General features: G+C 49.2%; 1 long non-coding RNA gene across 1 annotated transcript; it reads right to left on the bottom strand.

The window, feature by feature from the left end:
- Positions 1-5,882: 5,882 nt before the first annotated feature.
- On the bottom strand, positions 5,883-11,967 carry LOC308196038. The gene is made up of 3 exons (XR_013952037.1): positions 11,071-11,967; positions 9,857-9,973; positions 5,883-8,553 (listed from the first exon to the last, which is right to left on the bottom strand). It is a non-coding gene; the product is annotated as an uncharacterized lncRNA (long non-coding RNA).
- Positions 11,968-16,971: the final 5,004 nt, after the last annotated feature.

The raw sequence follows: 16,971 nt of genomic DNA, 5'->3' as shown, positions 1-16,971 counted from the left end.
TACAGCAGGTCTCCAAACAGGTGAGGGGCCCAGGCTGCAGCTTAAATGGAGCTCAGCTCATGGGCAAGGTGGGTGGGACCTCAGCTGGGGCCAGTGGTGGAGCCCAGGTGGGGCAGCCCAGGGCAATTGGAAGCCAGGAGCACCACACACACACTGAGCTGCCCCATGCTGGGGGCTCAGGGTTGCTGTTATTGCCACCAGCCCCACACACTGTGCACCAAAGCAAGCAGAAAGCTAGTGTGGGGCCTTGGGGAGCAGGTGCTGCTTTTTCCCTCCACACTTTTTGGGGGTCTTCCTAGGAGCAAGCCCTCAACTCTGTCAGATGCCCCTGCCAGGGGCTCTCAGCCCCAAGGACGACGCTGCTGCCCGTAGCATGCTCTCAGGGGACGCTGTGTTTGTTGCACGCAGCATCCCCAGCTTCCGTGCAGCTGTTGTTGGAGACCTTTAGAATTCCCTCCAATATGAGAACATGCCATCACCTCCCTTGCTTTTTTACGAAAATGAAAAAAAAAAGAAATCAGAAGCTGTTTAATGCTCCTGAGTTAGGTTACCAAGCAAACATCTCCCTTGATTTGTACCGAGCTCGCACTGCAGCCTCCCCCAGCACCCTTTATTTCCAGCCGTGAACAGTAAATGTGTGAGATTCAATCACATTGTAGTAAAAGTCAGGAGTAAAGAACTTCCCTGTGGTACTTAAAGGAACCTTTTGGTGCCTGTATCACAGACTTGCTGCCTCAGCACCCAAACATCAGCCACCCTCGGCCTGTTGCTTTTTAGAGCCTTTTCAGGCCCTCGCGGGGGACGTGCTCGAGCAGGGGATTGTGTCCCCCATGGCAGGGACCCGTCTGCTGAGCTGCTGAGCCCAAAGCTCCACGCAGTTGGGGTGGGCCGGAGAGGATGGGTGAAGAAATGGTGGGATGAGGCACGAGGAACCCTGTGAGAAGCGAGGTTCAAGGCTGTGACTCAATGGCAGCCGTGTCCCCAGCCCTGGCACCCTGTCCCTGTGCGGGGGCAGCCTGGGGGTGGCTGCCTGGAGGACGGCGAGCCTGCAGGCCCCGCGGCCTGGCGGCTCCGGCAGTTTGCTCGCTGCTGTTTGCTCAGTTAGGAACTGCACACGCAGTGACCATAGGCCCAAGTGGTCCCTGCCAGCACCCATCTCCCCACCCCGCTGCTGTAACCGCGGGGAGGCCGAAGCTGCATGCCCGGCAGTGCGCGGGGAGGCCCTCGGGTGGCCGCTGGCTCAGACACCCCCATACTGCCCGCCTGCCACCTGCCCACACGGGGACACAGCACAGAAGTCACACCTGGAGGCCCCCAGCAGATGTTGATGCATATGCAGGCTAGCCTCTGCCTCTGGTCCTTTTGTCACAAATTATCTGCCTTGTGCAGGCAAAAAGAAAAAAAAACATTCATACAAATGCTTAAATTCCTTAAGCTGTAACCCCATTGTACAATCAGATTGGTATTTTTGAGTCTGTATATCCACCTAAAGGCTAACCCATTTTCAGGATTAAAGAGAAAAACAAAAATAACCCTAGCTTCCAGCTAGAAGAAAAATATGCTATTCACTTCATTAATCAAAATCTAGGTCACTTGCCAAATACACACCCTCTTAAGGAAAACGAATTAAATTTTTCTCTTAACAAAAGCCCCTGTTTGAGAGGCACATATTTACACTTGAACACCGGCCTGCAAAGGTTTCAGTACCATCACCCAGCTCGCTGCCAGGAGTCAATCCTCCCGCCGTCCCCACACACGGGTGTGGGACAGGGAAAGCCGAGTGTGGGACAGGGCTGCTTGCCCGGCTGCCCCGCGGGGAGCGGGACGTGGAGCTGCACCCTGCGGCCGTGCCGAGCCCCGGCGTGCCTGCAGAGCGACTTCCAGCAGCGTGCAGGCCTTCAGGAGGTTTCTGAGAACCCCCCAGGTGTTTTCCCAATAACGCAGCAAGATCTGCAAGGCTGGAGAGCACCAGGGGAAGCGATGCGGCAAGGTGGGCTGCTGCTAGCGCCCTCCGTCCTGCGTGTCAGCACAGCTCAACGTGCATGAAGCACAAAAGGCGAAGCAAAGCCCAGCTCAGGCTCTCTGCTTCTATCCAACAGTGTTTTTCTCTGACTTCTTCAGAGAATTTGAAAGATCAGGCTAAAAATCCTAATTAAATTCTCATTTTTCAATATGCAAGCATGCTGCCAGAAATTGCTCAGCTAGGTCCTTCCGCAGGAGCACGGAGAAGCTTTTGAAGTTTTCAGGACTTCTCTTCCTATTTGAATTCTTAAAAGGCACTTTCTGTTCTTCATTCTTTCAGATCTAGACTCCAGACACTCGGGTTCTGCAACTTGTAAAAGTTTTTCCAGCATAGCTGACTCAGTCTTTAAAAAATAGCTATAATTCAAAAGTTTTTGTTTTTCCCTCAGCCCTTGTTTTTCTTAGCTGTCTCCTGGGCTGGCTATACTTTTTATGCAAATGTTATGTGATTATGCAAAAAGATCTAATTAGATTGATTGATATTGTCATATCAACAAAACCCAGACCTACTTTCAAATCCCCACAAAGAATGTGTACCAGGCAGGATTATCGTTTCAGGCATTTTCTTTGGGGACCCTGTTTTGCATTTGTTATTGTTCCAGAACCTGTGGCTGCTCCTCACACCGCCCTTGCTGGAGATCGTATTTCTTTAATCAGAGTTTTCACCTGTGGTTGTTAATAAACTTGAAGTTTTCCGGCTGGCTTTGCCACTGCCGTGGTGAGGATGGTGGTGCTGTGCCTGCACAGAGCAGCTCCGGCCATGCTGCTGCCAGGCCCAGTGCCGCAGCGGAGCGCACCCCAATTTTCGCTAAAAATATAAATACTGGGGGTGCCGTGGTGGGATCCACCCCAGCTCCCAGACACCCTGGTGGCTCTGCCTGCAGCCAGCAGCACCATGAGTACGCCAGGCTTGTGGCTTCTGGCACAGCACCTCGAAAGTGAGGTTGTCCAGGGTGGGGGGGAGGCACCGGGTGCCTTTTGGCAGGCCCCGTGCACAGAGATCTGCCCCACGGCAACAGCACCCGGAGGGGACGCGCTGCCGTCTTCAGCAGGCAGCACCAGCTGCCCCAGCGCAGACGAGTCAAGCTCAGCCTGTGTCAGGGGGTATGGGACGTGGGCATCTTTATTTCCAGGGCCGGCAGTGCCACCCGTGGTGACAAATGTTGCCTCTTCCCAACCCACAAAAGAAGCCAAAGGGGTGCTAATACTGGCATAACCTCTCAGACCGGGCTGGAAACCCAAGGGTAGAAGGCGATGAAGTCAGCAATTACTGTTCATAGATTTCCTTGCTAATTCACACAAGTGGAAAGATAACTGAGACACTGACTGAGTGCAGCGCTTGGTAATTACCCCGCAAGTAGAGGCAGACAATAGCTGCAGAAAAGCTTCTTAACCAAACACCAAGCACGTGTTGTGAGCCTGCTCGCAGGAGGGTACCTGCAGCTGCAATAAAGGCACCAGAAATCAACAGATTTCTGTTCACCAGATTCTGCTTCCATACTTAAATACATGAAAAATATGTGCAGAGGTGAATTTTTGTGTTGGACAAGGAAAAGAGATGCCCAGACTAGACTGTGCAGAATAAGACCTTTCAGCTGTGCTGTACTCAGATGTGTAAGGCTGAGGGAGATTTGGCAGCCACATCAGTCACTTCTGAGAGCCTCTGCAAAGAGCAGGAATTTGCCCCATTTCGGAGCTGTGTCTAGCATGAAACTCCAGCACCAGGTTCAGTGCCTGATGCACTCCAGATCCTCAGGACAGATGAGGGACGAGGACTGGCCACTATAACAAATGACCACATGAGGGTAGGAGAGAAAGCTCTAATTTGCAGTGAGGATAAGAGACACGGAGTCTTGTGGAGATAAGGAGAATAAATGCTACCCAGTTTGGAAAGCTGCTAGTCACCCACCTGAGGAAACGCGGAGAATAAAGATCAATATTCTATGTAAGACAAACATCAAGCCATTAGGCGAGCTGGTGTTTCCCAGCACGAAGCACGGGGAAAAGCTCCCGGCAGAGGAGCTGGTAAGTGCCTGGGCTGGGGGCTGTCCGGCACCGACAGAGCTCTGTGCCTGGAGGGCCCGTCCCTGGCGTCCCGGGGGGATGTTGGGCTCGGGGGGCTCCCCCAGGCGCGGGGCTGACATGCCTCCCCAGACCCAACCCCTGCCTATTTTGTGGTCTACCAGTATGTCCATTTTATCCCCCCGGTTGATGGATTTCTAGTTTAAGTCTGTGTTTCTTATTACTTCTTAAGATGCTAGTACATTTTGTCCCATTTCTGCTATTCCAGTGCTGAAGATCATCCATCTCTTCCTCTCTAAGAAGAGCTGTATTGATGCTTCCCAGTTCAGCATTACAGACACATTCCCATGGCATATTTCTGGGTTTTGTTCTGACATTGCTAATGAAAATATTAAATAAAATTGGTCCCTACTCTTGTCTTTCAGAAAATCCACTGGCAACTCCCTCCAGCCTACAACTCCCACTAACACTATGTTTTTCATCTCTCCTTTAGGCAATTATTCATCTCCTTGGTCATATTATGGCTTTTCATTATTATCCATCTTCTCCAATTTAAGTCATAATATCCCATCTGGTACAGTAGCAACTGTTTTATTGCCTTAGTCCCTATGTTTAACATAAATCATCCTTATTGAAAATGAAGGTAATATATATACTTTGTTTGGGGCAATGTGCAAATTACCTTTAAATTCTGTCCACCCTCCACACACAGAATCTCCACTTCTTCTTTTATTCCTTTTTATGTTAATGACTTTTTTATTTATATCAACACTTAGTGTTTTCTATCCCTTGTGAGATGCAGCTGAGCCTGTCTTGAGGAACCTGTCATTTCTCTCTGAGTTTCCTGACCTCAGAAATGCTGCTTTTGATCATTGGCTCTTCCCTTCATTCACTGAAGATGCTGCTTATCCCTAATCCCTTTCTTAGGTAGATTTGCATTTGTTACCTTGGGACCCAGTTTCACATAATTTTGGCACTGTGGACTCAAACCTTTTTTTTTTATCCACATTCAGCTGAGTTCTTCAAGCCACCTAACTTTACTAGCAAACCCACTGAATTCTTCAGTTTGTCCCTTTGAAATTCAAAGCTGAGTCTCTCCATTGACAGCATAGCTCCAGCCAACCTTTTAATTCTTTCAAATATGCAGTAATTTAAAGTGAAGTGACTTACAAGTGTTCCGTTCATGTTTTTTTTCAAAGACACCAATTTTTGTAATGCTCTTCTCCTTGCTTACCCAAACACTCAAAATATCATTATCTCCTATTGATCAGCTTACTGCAAGGTAAATAAATCATTTGACTACTATGCTCTGAAGTATTATTGACTTGCCATTATTGCTGCAACTTTTTTTGTCTTATTTATCTCTGGGAAGATAAAGTCTCTTCTACTGATTTGATTCTCCCTTAGCCATCGGAGGGTGATAAATGTGGGTTCTTTCACCCACCTCCGAACCCACCCCTGAGGCACAGAGCAGGTTGCTGTGTTACTTCGCAGAATCACTTTATCCACTCTCATTTGAATCAATTCTTAACAATAAATGAGCTCTTGTCTTTTTTTCTCCTTTTCCTCTCTTCTTGTTTTCTTAAAATGTTTCCTTCATTACTGCATGCACATTCCCTCCAACGCAAGATTCATTTTAGCTTTTCTGAAAAGTCCCTACACCAGTAACTCTCTGCTGGTGAGGATTTCTATTCCCCTTGATTTATATTGCTGCTGTAATATTTAGTGTCATATCTTTGGTTAGTTTGATATTTTTTTGTGCATTTTAGATCATTTCTGTTGTGATTCCAGCTCATTAGGAAGGATCAGGATCCTTCCTTTCTATAACATCTGTTTTTTCAACACTTAACTATTTTTTTTTAATTTTTTTTTTTACCTTATCATCCAACCATCAACCTCTTTTCTTTAGCCATTGCTGTTTGTTACTATTGCTTTATTTCCTATGTCTCAGGATCCTGGAATCAGAGTCATACAATACCAGTAAATAATATCAGAAGAGGGAATGTGAAAAAATAAAATGCCTAATGCTCCTTAAATATTTTGAAAGGAATATTCTAAAAGGAGGGAGCAGAAGCTGTTAGCAATGTTCCTTTGAATTAATGCTGCTTAAATATGCCAATTTTTGCTTTGATCTTATTAATTTCAATTGCAAATGAAGCAGAGCTTTCACTCATTTTCTTTTCTTGAAAGAGATCAAAATATATCCTGTGTCCAGCAATTAAACAGTTTGTTTCTGAACTCCATAAACTTTAATGTTCCACTTGAAATGCGAGGGTAGGAAACATTAATAGGAAGTATGTTAACCGCAAATTATGCTGGGCTTCAAAATTTTGCAGCAATTCATCAATGTGATTTTGACATATCTGAAGGCTTCTGAGAAGTGAAAAGGCAGAACAATGTTGGCCCTGGCACAGAGGGAAAGAGCGGTTCGGGGCTTCCATCAAAACAGTCTGTAGGGCATGTTTCTGAAATCTGGAAAAACAACAGCATAGCAAACAGCACATCGCAATGTTTCTCTCCTGCACGCTATTTATGTGTGCTTTAATTGTGTCCCAAGTACTTCGTGCAGCTACAGACACCGTTAGGGAAATCCAGTCACTGCAATGCCACCTGGGGACGGTGCCTTGCCCCTGGGAGCTCCCAGGGGAGAGCTGTGCCCCTGCTCACACCCAGGATCACCCCTGTGGCCTTCGCGGGGCTCGCTCCTTAGAAGATGACACATCGAGCCCTTTGTAGGCACTTAAAACACGGAACTGAAGAATATTAGTTTACCTTACAGACTCAAAGCCAGAAGGGAACGCTGGCTAATTTATCCCCGCTCCCCTGACAGCCTCATTCAGGGGCTGTAATTTTTCTTTCCTGCCAAGCCCTGCGAGAGGCCGAGCGAAAGCGGGCCTGCCAGCAGCGTGACCCCCGTGGTGCAAGCATCGTGCAGCTCGTGGCCGAGCCCCCGCGCGCACGGCGGCGATGCGCCACACCGGGCCCTGTGCCCCGCGTCCGACACGGCCGTGGTGAGCTTAGCAGCTCGCAGCTGGTCTCCGGTAACGTTCAGCAAGGACCGGCATTTGCTTTCTGTTTCGGCGTTTCATCTCGCTGCTGACTTTTATGGCATTCTCATAAAAGCTTAAAAGCTCATCTTGTAGTGTAATCAAGCTAAAAAGTCACGCTATCACAACAATGTGATTGCTTATGCAATATGTTAGAGGCGTTTAAAAAAAAGCATATGTTCAGTCTGCTATAGAAGAGCAACAGGATGCTGTAAAGTTGAAGCCTGTTGTTAAATCTGTCATAAACTATAATATTTTATTTAACTCCGGGTAAAACTCAGCTGACAAAAATACTTTATGGTTGCCTATTAATGTGAATAGGAGCCATGCGTCATCACTAATGCAGGAAACAAATCATGCGGGCCAACTCTTTAATAAGAAATATCTTCTGCGCTGTACTTATCTTTGTCATCTATTGCTACAGCTTTATCTTGTGTAAAGGTGCTTCCCTTGTCTTGCTGTACTGAATATTCGATATCGCTGCTAAGCGTATTAATTTCTGCCAAAGAGAAAAGAAATACCTCCCTTGGTTTCTGCTGGTGCCAGAGCGCAGACAGATGGCTGAAGGACGCGCATGGAGCGCGGTGCAGCGTGGAGCACCAGCCTCCCGTACTCTCCCCCCAAGCTACTGGGTGACTTGACCGCCCAGCCCAGCCCTTGCCTCGCTGTCACACAAGTGGTTTTGCAGAGGCAAAGACCTCGCAACCAAAATCCCCCTCTCCTCCTGCCCAGCTCCACATACCATGGGAGAGGACGCATGCACCCAGTGGGCGAGCAGCGCAGTGTTTTGCTTAGAAAGCACGGTGTGAATTACAGGCACCGCAGACCCAGCAGGATAACCTTCAGGAGACATGTTTCAGGCCAAAGGTCCCACCAGCAGCTCCAAGCAGATGCTGCCCACCTCCCCAGCTGGTTATTTCACAGCTCATGATAAAAATCAGTTATTAGATGGAGATGTGAAACCCAGACCCAAACCCCAGTTCTCCCTCGTGCCCAGGAAGCGTGGGTTTGGTTCATTCCGTAAAGTTTTGGCAGCCCACAGTAAGTCCTTCCTCTGGAGCTTGGGTTTCAGCTCACCTCCACGGGGTGTCGTTTCATTTGCCTTGAAGGATGATTCCTAATGATAAGAGAACTCTTATCTGTATAGATTATCGCTACTGCTATAACAAATTACGCAAAAGATACAGAACTGCTGAAGATACACACAGAAGGAATTATCAGGAGACAATCTCAACAAGTAGATGTTTGGCAGCGCAATATTCAGAGCAGGAGAAGTGGTGGTTTGCGTAGCCGCTGCATCAGCCACGGTCAGCTCGATGTCCCAAGGGGATGTCCCCGGCGTCACCAAGGGGAGCAGTGAGGCCCCAGCTCCCCCCGAGCCCCCTCCACACCAGGAGGCGGCGGGCGGTGAAACCACGGCCTGCCCTCCTCGCCTCGGGTCATTTGTCTTGGCTGAGAGATTCTGCAAGTGAACAGAGATATGCAACTTATGGTTTGCGAGGGAGAAAAAACGTTTTGTGTGAGAGATCATCAATTAAACCCAGTGTATCAAACAATGGGCCCTGACAGCAAGCTGCAAGGAATTAGGAAATGCTTACTTAGGGGCCATTAGATTCAGTACTTACATACGGGCACACTCACGTGCTGCATACAAACACAGAAATCCACCTCCAGCAAAGGAAGGGCTACATTTCCAAACTATCATGTTTTACAAGAACATAGCTATAAATTCCTACACCAGCAAAAACAGGGAAGCGCTTGCAGTATGAAGAGGAAAGGGGTGTGCTCGCGGGTCTTGGGCTTGCATTAACACAGCCCTGCCACTACAGCCTGCTGGAAGCATTCGTGATACATTGCTCCAGGGGGGCAGAGAACAAACACCCCCAGAGCACTTCTGGTGAAAAAGTGTGGGATTCAGCAGGTTGTGGCTTGATAAAACCCCCACCAGAAGGTGATGGTGACACCTGAGCCAGCCTAACCTGGCCCGCCTGACCTCAGCAGTGCTCCTGCAGGGCTGTTCCCAGGGGAGGACAGGGAGAAGCTCTCTGTGCCACCTTTCCCCAGTGTTACACAAGCAGGAAACGGAAACAGAAAAGCTCTTAGAAGCAGCTGATGTTGCCACAAAACTGACTCTGCAGGTGGTGCAGTCGGTGACAAGGCACTTTGCAGGAGGGAGGGCGCCGGAGCCCCAGTCTGTCCCTGCGCACCCCCTGACACTGCCGTGCAGCCCTAGCGCTGCTGAGGGGCTTGTGCTCACACAGCCTGCCTCTGTATTGGATTTTTGACACCACCACCCCTTGCTAAGGTTCCCCAGAACTTTTTAGCAGAGGTTTCAGAAAAGCTGATGACTGCAGACAGACCCAGAGCAGCCGTGCGCCTGGTACCTGAGGCACCGCGGGGAGAGCAGAGCTGGCAGATGCCCGTGAGGTGGGGGGGGGTGGTCTTGGCTGTGCAGGGGGTGCCAGAAATGGAGAGAAGGATGCTCTTGCTCTCTCCTAAACCATGCTGCTGCGGAGAAAAACACCAGATTTCCCAATGTAAATACAACCCACAGATGTTGCTAGCAAACATTCACAAATTGATGAGATTCGTGCACGTTTGACGACCAGACAAGCAGTGAGAGGACAACTGAGCATCTCTCGCATCTCTCCTCACAGTGCTTGGTTGGCTCAATACTCACAGCACACATAATTTCAGTATCAGAAACAATCACAGCTTTACTCTAACCCAGAAATAAGCCAGGAGCTAAAAGAATGAGCAGTCACCTCTCGACCTCACGGCCTGATCTTTCAGCTCACGCTGTGTAATCTGAGCACAACGATGTTCATTTATTATTCCTCATGATATGATGCATCGTGTCATACCAAAGTGTCTTCAGCAGGCTGTAACAGAGAAAAGCAGATGGAAGCCAGAGATGTTCTAATTAAGCTCGATAATAGAAATGTTAATTAAAAAACCTTGAAGAGGAAAGGACATTCTGTAATCTCCTGGTGCTCTCAAGTGATGCAAAAATGTCCAGTTGGAAGAAGCAACGTCTCGCTGGAAGCGGTCGGGCAGGAGTGGTGGGGACGGGCTTTGCTCTGAGCCCCAGCCCCAGGGGAGGGCAGGACCCACGCGTCCCAGGGATGCTCTGGGGGAGGACAGCCACCGCCACGGCTCAGCCTCACCCCACATCTCCCTGCTGTCCCCCGGGCCAACGCTGCTGCCCCACAGCCACCCTGCAGCCTGGGAGGACACTGAGCATCACCACGCTCAGTGACGCTCTTGACTCCATTGAATGATTCCTGCCATGAAGACAACCTAGGTTTTTTACTCCCACTTCCAGGAGAACAGTTTAAAAATAAAATTAAGCCTGAATAACAGTTCCAGCAGCCATCCCTGTCCCAGCCATGTGCCCCCTCCCCGGGCAGCAGCTCCTGCAGCCACCCCTCGCCCCCGCAGCAGCCCCGGCACAGGGGCCACGGGCAAGCTGGAGGAAGGGTTTCAGCCATGATGTTCCACCCGGTCTTCCAGCTCCCTTTTTAAACAACTGCAGAAATATTTTAGAGGGAAAAAAAATACTTTTGAGCCGATGTTTTTGGAGTGGATGCTGCCCCGAGGCGCTGCAGCCCCAGCCCGGCAGAGCCTCGGCTGCGATCCCGTCCCTGTGCCCATCGGCCGTGCTCCTCTCGGCATCTGCTGGGCAGGTTACCTGCCTTCGTGCGAGGGAGCTTGGTCGTATCTGGCTTATTAGCGAAACTCAAGCACAGAGCCATCCGAGAGGCATATCAATTAGCAGGGATGAGAGATATTTCAAAGGCCTCCTATAATTTATCTGTGCGCTGGATTAAAGCAGAGAGCAGAAATTAGCTGAGTCAGCAAGTGCCTTCACTATCTCGGTGCCTCCTCGGGATGAATATCAAAACCTTCCTGGGCTGCTTTAAAATGAGTTCATCTGAAACACAGCCTAATGACACCAAATCAACAGCAATGTACTTACCGGGAGAAGCCTTTGATTCTGTGAAAAGCTGCTGTGATAATTGCAGGTAATGAAGGCGCGGTGCCTGGCTCGGCGGTGACGTCTGGGTGCTGCTCAGATGCCAGCTCCGAGCCCTGCCCCTCTCCCACTGTGCCTGCAGTGGGCACAGGAGCGAGGTGTGCTCCTTCCACCTGAACGTCCAGCCCTGCTTCATTTCATCATTTCATGCTGCACTGATAATGAGAAAAAGCATACGTTTTCACTAGCAAAGTGATGGGGGAGGTGCTGAGGAGGCCATGGCCCCAGCTAGATGCCCAGACACCACGGGGTTTCACACCTCCTAGACTGCCGTTTCCATCTGTTCTTTCCTTTCTGCTGCGTCTTTCTTTGAGCCATATCAGTGCATAAGAAACTGCTCTGCTTGATCCAGGACACAGCAGAGCAGGTGGAGGTGATGCCTGCCCCTCCTTGCTGCCAGGGCTCTGCCCACCTGCACCCCCCCTGGGGCTGCTCAGCACCGCCGCTGCCCCTCCGCCTGCTCACGTCGCTGCCCTGGCCGTCCCCTGTCCCCCACCACATCTTGCTCACGCAGGAGCACTGAGGCACCCAGACGACCACATCCAGCCCCACAGTCCCTATCCCACTGTTTACACCCCCTCCCTCACCCCGACCCAGCACCAGAGGCACTCCATGGGTCTCTGAGGCACGTGCAGGCTATTTTGTAGTGGGGTAAAAACGCCTGACTTACAGTGCCCAGGGGAACACAGATAACTCAAACCATACAACTCCCTTCAATTAATTCTCACGTAGCTTTTGAGAAAGCATCCAATCCTGATTTTATTAATTTCCAGTGATGGACAATCCATTTCAGCTCTTGTTAAGATGTCCCAGTACTTCATGACCTGCAGTGATTTCTTGTTTCTGAGCTCAGTTTGTCTCATTTCAGCTTCAGGCACCAGATCTCATTAGGCACTTGTCTGCTAGGCGGAAACACTCTGTGCTGTTAGCACTCCCACACTCATGTAGGTACTTGGGACAAGGATGAGGTTATTTCTTAACTCTGTTGAACTGGACATCCTCTCCAGCATGCAGCTTTCCTGCCTATTAGAACTGGGAATGCGTCAGTGGAGACTCATAGGATGTTTCCCAGGTCAAAGCCAACGCTTCTTGTTGGTTCTCAAAGTGAGAAGCTTAGCTCAACTTCTGTACCTAGAAAAATGTCTATTTTGTTACGCTGGATGAAAACTTCTCCTGTGACCTTGCAGAGGTTTCAGCTTGATGAAGATAGCTTGTTACTGAATCCCTGACAGACCAACACCAGCGGCACCTCCTGCAGACCGCAGCCTCCCTCACACACAAAATAAAGCCATCTCCTTTCTGTGAGCTCTCGGAGAAGCTTTCGGACTGCATCCCTGGGTGAGATAAGCCCTCAAGCTCTGCCAGGGCTCAGCCAGCCTGCCCTCCACGCTGCAGATTTACTGTTTGCTGTGCTGTCTCTTCCTCACTTTTTTTTCCATTTCTTTGCCTGTTACAAACAATATTCTAGATATTTCCGCCAGCAGAGCATGCTCTGCTGCTCAGAGGCTCTTCTTCATCCAGAAGGGATTGTTTCTGTGGTTTGTACTTTCATTAAGACAGCAGATGCACTTACCTGTGGCTCCACGGGTGGAAATCGTGAGCTTTAGAAGAGACCATTGGGATGAGATTCGCTAAATGGAGAAAATCTGGACTTATTGGGAGCGAGCCCCCAGACTCCGGGCGTTTACCCAAGGAGCAATTAAAAGACGTGCAGCTGCAGGCTATCGGCTTTCTGCCACGGCGCACGAGGCCTCCGCCGAGGATGCTCTGCCTCCGTCCCCGCAGCCCCAGCCGGACCAGGGGCAGGGCACACCTGCGCGGGAGGCACCCGCCCTCGATTAGAGGGGCACGTGCCCAGCCACCGCGTGCGTGTGGCCGCGGGCTGGCAGCGGGCAGAAAAGCCCCATGCCCCCGTGCTCTGTCCTCTCCCCGTCCGTGTCCCAGCCAGCATCGATCCCGCCGCCTGCTTCCACATCGCCATGGCAACCGCCCAGTCTCAAATTAGCTAATAGCAGAGATAAGGCAGAGAATACTTAGGAACTTCTTATCAAGCCGTTACTGCTATTCCAGTTTGCCTCATTTCACACTGTACAAACATCTCCCTGTTTGTGGGGAAATTACGGGAGAATGCTCTGCAAAGTGTTTGGTTCGTGGTTCAGCTGATTTCCCCAGTACAAACCTGAATGAATTAGAAAGAATACAGAGTGCTTACAGGCATGAGAAATCGAGGTTTTATTTAGGTCATTATAAAAAGCCTCTATTAACTCACCTTGAGAAGAGTGCACATTAAAATGAAAATATGTCTCTCCCTTAACTGCCTGTATCTACTCACGGAACAGGCTGTTTTTCATGCCACGTGCTATTAGAAGTGCAGTAAGTTGTTTAAAATGTTTCTCATTGCGCTCAGTTTGTTCGGCAGGTCCTTAGGAAAGCAGTGCACAACACAACGCGCAGCACGGCGCTGGGGGTTGCAGCCTGCAAGGGACGGGCTCACGCTTGGCTCTCGGCCCTGCGACCATCCCCGTGCTGGGCAGGCTTTGTGACCACGGGCATCAGGGGACCTGTGCGTCACCCCGTCACTCTGCAGGCGCAAAGCTGCTGCTTTGGCCCTATTTGCTGTGAGAAGTATTGCTACTTGAAGCATCCAAGTCACCGCATTTCCCTTCACATCGCTGTTTCGGGGGGTGGCTGCCCTCTCCCAGCAGCTGGCTGGGAGGCGGATGGGGTCCTGCCTCCCCCCGGCGTCCCGTGGCATCCGGCCCTCAGGGGCTCCTGCTCCCACTTGTGGGAAGTGAAACGCGGCAGCCCCAAAGCAGGCAAATCTGAAATCAATTTTCTATTTACTGCTGTCTTGATTACTTTGATTCGTACTTTGCTGAGGCAATTGAGAATCGGTGGGTTTCTGCACGTTGGGGAGAGCCGGTGGGAGTGCCGGTGCGGCTCAGGAGCGGCGGCACACGGCAGCGCCAGCACCACAGCGCAGCTGGTGCCTGCAGCCAGCCAGGCGGCTGCGGTCCTTGCCATGTCCCCCTTCTAAACCACCCCTCTGCAAGCACTGGGAAAACACAGGTTATCTGGTAAGAGAGGAAATTAAATATCTGTTAATACATCTCCTGTATTGAGAAGATGCACAAACTGGTGCTTTGAATCCACTTCTGTGGAAGGAGGATGAGGCTTTCCTTAAGCTCTCATACTGCCCAAAGCAGCACCTCCTGTACAGAAGCAACATCAAAAGAGGAAAAGTGCATAAATGTCAAGCACGGTAAGAATAACACCCATGGGACACCACCAGAGCTTTGCTCAGCACTTGCCATCCTGCATGCCTGGGAGCAGCGACACGCGGGGGTGCTCCCCCAGGCCCGGCTGCGGCTGCAGCACCCAGGGCGCAGCCGTGCAGTGGCAGCAGGCTCAGGAGAGCCGGCACGAGCGGCTCGGCTCCGAGCCCTGGGGACGGGCAGCGCTCCAGCTGTGCCCTGCAGATGTGCCCGCCGCCGGGCCACGGCAGGGGAACGTGGGGTGGAAAGCTAACAGCACGGGCTGGGGCGAAGGGCTGGCAGGCGGCGCGTGCCTTCCCCGCCTGGATAGGTCCTTCCACGAGGCGTGGGGAATGCGTGAGGCTTGCCTGCTGCAGGGAGCTGCAGGACTGGAATATTAACTCCCAGAGAGAAAAAGTACCGACAAGGTGGGTTTTGCTGTCACAGCAAAAAAAAAGGGGGGGGGGGGGGGGGGAAGCTGTTCAGTGCCATAGCAAGCTGAACAGAAAACGAGTTGTTTTTTTTTTTTAAGCCTGAAAGCAGTTTTTTCACACTCCTTTTTTGTCATGCAGAGCCTTTTTAGCTGTGTAACATACAGACTAGAAATAAGAGGGACTCCGGGGTGGTATGCAGCCTCCTAACAATACAGCAACCTAGATGCCAGTGGATTGCTTTGAACACATTTCGTATGAATTTTAGAGGGGGTGAAAAGGGTTTTTCTCTTTTTAGACTTCCTCTCGCTTCTTTCCTATTTGGACTTACGTTTTAGTTCAGGGGCTTTCCTGCATCTGGTGGGATAAGCAGTGCATGCTAAGGAAGAGAAAGCAGAGGGAGAGACTGCGTGCCCAGACTTAGCTGCCTATGGAAAAGAAATGTTATTAAATTGTTCTCTTTCTTTTCTCTTTGTAGTCCACTGATCCCGAAAACTAAGATGACTGCTGGTGTATTGAGGCTTGTGCATCCCAGGCTGTTGTAAAGGAAATTGCCTCCTTGATCTAGGACGTGTGAGCCTGAGCAGATAAAAGGAGCTGGTGAGCGGTGGGTCAGAAAAGCCAATCCACCACCATTTACTGGGCTTCTGCAGCATTTTAAAACTTGGCTCTGACTTAAAAGGAGATCCTTATTTAACTTCTGCAGTTAACAGCAGTGGATCTCCGTTCCCTTCCTCTAAGCTGGAAAGCAAATATTTTACCACTATGAAATTGCAAGCGGGAGACATGAGCGTGGACCAGGCATGACTGCAGAAGCCCCGGTGTTCCTCCTGCCCGTAGCTGCTGCTGCACGGAGGGGTTCCCAGAGAGGTGCTCCTGGGGTTTGTCTCTTACTGTATAATTTTCTTCGCCTTATAAGAAGGAATGAATATATTACTTATAACTAAAAGAAAAATAGCAAGCTGGAGAGGTATGCATCATTTATCCATCACATCTCTTTAAAACTCATTCTTTTCTCATTCACAGTAAATAACCTGCAAAATTATATGAACATAAAATCCCATCACAATAAAAATGGATTTTTAGAGGGTAGGTAGAGACAATTTCAGACCAACAAAAATGGAACACTGGGAAATAACTCAATATTCAGGACATCAGACCATCCTTATCAACTTGTCGATTTAGTGTTTTTTGCAGAAGCACTATGATTTAGCTATTGAAAATTTCCAACAAATAAAGTGGTACACATTGACAAATCAGCAACTTCTTTTGAAATGTTTGCCCAGGGATTTAATTTGGAATTTGAATAACTTATGACATTTTTTATCAGATCATTGAATGACAAGTTTAAACTTCAGTTAAATATTCAGTCTTTTTTAATAGGGTACTTCCACTGTGTACGGATAGCAAAGTAAATTTATTAATCAAAGAATAAAGTACATGTATGTGAAAGTAAGCACAGGAAGAAGAAAGAGTACTGAACACACTTTAGCTGTACTCCAAGATACTTTTGAAAATAATTTCATGCTAAAATAACATATTGGGAAAATGTTGTTAACCTAGAGTATATAGGGTAATTGTGATGTATTGTATTTCTTTAGGACCCCCGATCCTTGATGGCAAATGCTTAGTCAATCTCCTGTGCAAAGACTTACCTAGAACATTTAATATTTCCATGGGATCATACCACATGCTAATTTTCATAAAGACATAAAATTTAACTTAAAAGAAAATACTTTTTTTTTTCCTCTTCTTCTATAGGGAGCTATTCTATAATTTATTCTTCTGAATGGCAGAAACTTTCTTCTACTTTCCAGCCTAAACTTATTCATGGAAATTTTAAATCCATTTGTCCCTGTGCCAGCACTGTCCTTTAGGTTAAATATTGCTTTTCTCTCCCTGGGGTTTAGCCCTCAGTGCATTTCTCTGAGGCAGCCACATCCTCCTCCTCCAGTTCCTACTTTGCTCATCTAATTAAGCCATACTTTTAGCCTCTTATCAGGGGAGAAGTTCTTCATTTGAACTGCTTTCAGATAGTTTAGCAGCGGTTTAGCTTCCGCACCTCCACTGCAAAGCAAGCCCAGCGCACACCGATATCCATCTGCCGTCGTGCAAACAAGCAAGTAAATAAATAACTGGGGAGAGAACAAGCTGTCCTC

Source organism: Anser brachyrhynchus, assembly GCF_964034855.1.
Source record: "Anser brachyrhynchus genome assembly, chromosome: 5".
Classification (NCBI taxonomy): domain Eukaryota; kingdom Metazoa; phylum Chordata; class Aves; order Anseriformes; family Anatidae; genus Anser; species Anser brachyrhynchus.
Note: the sequence above shows the minus strand (reverse complement) of the source record. Positions and strands in the feature narration are given on the sequence as shown.